This window comes from Citrus sinensis, chromosome 6 (assembly GCF_022201045.2).
Source record: "Citrus sinensis cultivar Valencia sweet orange chromosome 6, DVS_A1.0, whole genome shotgun sequence".
NCBI classification, from domain to species: Eukaryota; Viridiplantae; Streptophyta; class Magnoliopsida; order Sapindales; family Rutaceae; genus Citrus; species Citrus sinensis.
Window position 1 is genome coordinate 9218184 of NC_068561.1, and position 3716 is coordinate 9221899.

At 30.6% G+C, this 3716-nt stretch overlaps 1 long non-coding RNA gene across 1 annotated transcript; it reads left to right on the forward strand.

The window, feature by feature from the left end:
• The first annotated feature begins 256 nt into the window (after positions 1 to 256).
• Positions 257 to 1954, forward strand: LOC127903003 (uncharacterized). The gene is made up of 2 exons (XR_008055749.1): positions 257 to 1461; positions 1551 to 1954. It is a non-coding gene; the product is annotated as an uncharacterized LOC127903003 (long non-coding RNA).
• Positions 1955 to 3716: the final 1762 nt, after the last annotated feature.

Below are 3716 nucleotides of genomic sequence, written 5' to 3' on the forward strand. Positions count from 1 at the left end.
ACGTGGTTCACCTTTTAGCCTATATCCACAGGCAAAGACAGAAGGAAAATATTTACTAGTGAAAAAGGAGTTATAAGTATTGTAGTATTTTAGCTCACTGTCCAAAACTCCAATACATCCAAATTCTCAAATCCATACTCTTTAAATAAAGAAGAAAAATTGAAGAGAATTTGATGATTTACAAATGAGGGGAGCCAGCATTTTTATAGCCAAATTTTGGCTATTGTGCAATTTATTATTTTATTCTTTTCCTTCTTTGGTGCGGCACCCCTTTTTCTTCCTTCTCTTTCCTTTTTTTTCTTCTTCCTCTTTTGTCTTCTTTCTTTTGCCTTTGCGGTGGGGCACTAACAATCCCCACCGCTTTACTTTTTGACACCAAATAAGGGATGTAATACTTTGATAAAGATAACACATAAGAGTGATGGTAGGTGGAGTACATATGACCTTAAGTTATAGACAACATTGTGTGGGATGAGGACAATTTTGATAGTAGAGTCACTATGTAGAAATCCAATTGTTGTAATTGTCTTTCTATTTGTTGCCTATAGACAATAAATTAAGAACATGAAAAATATTTTTTTTGCCTCGCAGCAGTTGCATGTGAAATCAACTAAGGCCATGAAAGAGCTGGAAAAGGAACAACCGATATATCTCAGCAATATTTCTTGTTATCTGAACTTCTCTTTCTTCTTTCGTTTCTCCATAAAAGAACCTCAGCAACTAAAACCAAAAGCTCACCTTCCCTCACTCTCCAATGGAAAATTTATTTCTTTTTTACAATATTATATTTCTATTTCCTCCTCTATTAAGAGTGTGGATAAAGCTATCTATCTATTTAGATTTAATGCTTTTTTGTCCATTCGAATCATGATTTGTGATGATTTTTTGTCCATCCAGTCTTTATTTGTGATTACTACGTTTATGTATTTTTGTTGTGTTTTCTAGTTTATGTTTTATCTCTCTAGATCTGAGTCTATATGCTTTAGATATGGAAAAAAATTAGGGGCAACAATCTGGGTTAGGATTCGTTTTTCTTCAATTTGATCCGATGCGAATTAAATGAGTTTGAATTTGAAAAAATTGATTTGTTTCATAAATGAGTGAATTCAATTCGATTTGCTAAATAAACAAATTAAATTAGGGTTTGTTTATTTGTTATTCATTTAGAATTCATTTAGTAAGTGGGTGATAAACGAATTGAATGCAGTCCATTCGTCTAAAATTCATTTAATTAAATTACTTATTTGCATTAAAAATTTCAAAATTTAAAGATTAATTTAGTAATTATTAAGGATAATAAGACTAACAAAAATTTAAGCAGAGCTGGTCCTAATTTTTTTACTTCATCATTTCTACTCTTTCTTTCTCTTCTCTCAACCCTCTTTTCTCTTGGTCTCCATCCTCCATGGCAATTTCTTTTTGTTGTGTTTGTAATTTCTTGTTGTTTGTTGTTTAGAGAAGGTAGTACCATCTTACCTAATGGAAAGCTCTTATTCTTTTTTTTTATTTTTTTATTTTAGAGTTATGAGTTTATTTTTAATTTTGCCCAGGTAGCTTCCCAACTCTTTCAAGATTTTACTGGGCAAATGGATTTGTTAAAATGGCACTAGCCGCAAAAAAACTTATGAAAATGAACAAGATTTGAGCAAGAAAGGTAAGGGCCTTTCTGATTATAGCAATATATATATATATATATTGCAATGGGGTTTATAAAGAAGACATGATCAAGCAAACGCAAAAGTGGTGGAGAGTTTGAGTCGATAATGTTTTGAGATCTTTTTTCTTTTCTTATTTTTTCTCAGCAAGAAGAATTTGTAATTTTGTGTTTGGAGACTGTATTTTTTTAGTTTTAGAATATGGTTTGGTTATTTGTTTTTGTAGGATTTTAAATTTATAGTTTGAATTTTTGTTTATTAAGAATTCATATTCAATTCAATTTGTATAGATTCATTTATTATGGGTCAAATAAATAGTAAAGAAATCCAAATTCGAATTCGATTAGTTTATTTCATTTAATAAATGAATCAAATTTGAGTCTTGAAATTTTGATTTGTTTAATAAATAAATCTCAGCAATTGAAAATTTGATTCTAATTCGATTTTATTCGTTTTGCACCCCTAGAAACAAACAACAGATTGATCTTTGCAAGATATATGTTATGTACCAATTAGTAAGACCAATATTGATGGTGGAGAATATAATATAAAAGGTCAAGAGAGACGTCAAATGGGGCTTGAGACTTCTATGCGTATTGGGTGAAATACTCTTTTAATTTATCGATATCTCCAGTACAATCGACGAATTATTTATGTAGATAGTAATTAAAAAATGGATTTAAAAACTTTTTAATAAATATAAATATAATTTAAATAGTTTAATTTATCTAGTAGACTAATAATATTATAATTTTTTAATATATAATATAAATTTATTATTAAAATAAATATAATAAATTTGACCAAACAAATATTTCCTTCTGGTATCAGAGCCAAGGGGAGGATAGTGTAAAGCAGTTTATAGTTCTGTGTTTAAAGACTTGTGTTTTATTTTGAAGTTTTGTTGTGTGGTGAATCTTTACTGGTAGTAAGTCCCGCCATAGGATAAGGTCATCCGTTTAGGGCTGTAAAACCATACCTGTAGCCATTCTGACAAAACCATAGATTGACCATAGGTTTTTACTCATGGACCCTATACACTGTAGAACATCATCCTTTTCTAGCTCTTCTTCCGGGAAGACTAGTACTTCAAAGCATGTTGTGAGTTCAGAAAAATTCTTTATTGAGAACTTTGATAAAGCAATTGATTGTTGGGAACTTCCAAAAATTTCTAAAGAAAAGATTTACAAAACAAAAAAGCTTGATTTTTTAAAGAGTGATTATATTATTAAGACTGAAGAACGTGACATAACTCTTTCAAATCCATTTGAAACAATTCACTTGTTTTCTGAGCATTCTTTAAAGAAATTAAAAGAAAAGAATTTCAATTATATTCATATTGGACTAATTCAAGTCGGAATAAAACCCTTAACCAAAGAAGGCTTGGATACTTCTATCCTTGCTGTCCTAAGAGATGGGCGATTCATCTCTTTTGATGATTCTTTGCTAAGTAGCATCGAATCCAGTCTTTGTAAAGGTCCAATTTCATTTGATTGTTATTCAAACATAACAATTTCACTTAAAGATAAAAATATTTTGAAAAGCATGATTTTACAAATCAAAACTCATGATTATAATATGATTGAGGGATCCGTCCCAGTTGCTTTAATTTTTAAAATCTCGTATAAGGCAATGATCACTGCATTCAGTACACAACATAAATTCCAGTCAAAAAGAGATGAGACTCTTCTCTTGCAAACTGATTTGTCTAGAGCCAACACTGTCATTCCAAAACCTATTCAATGGAAAGATGTCCATCTTCCAGAAGAATGGATTCTTGAAGGAGCCGCTCCACCAGCGATTCCAAAACAACTTGAGCCTAATACAGAGTTACAAAATGTGACTCAATATTCTGATGGAAAAGTCAAATTGTCATTTAGAAGATCTGCTTCAACTAGATTTTCTGATAAAGAGTCGTGCTCAAGTATTCCTTCACTAGAAAGGAAATTTACAAAAATCCCTTCTGTTATAAATCTTCCTTTTCAAAGTCAACCTAGGTTTTCAACTTCAGATATACCTAGCACTTCTATACGATCTGTTGACTATGCCACTAGTGTTCCT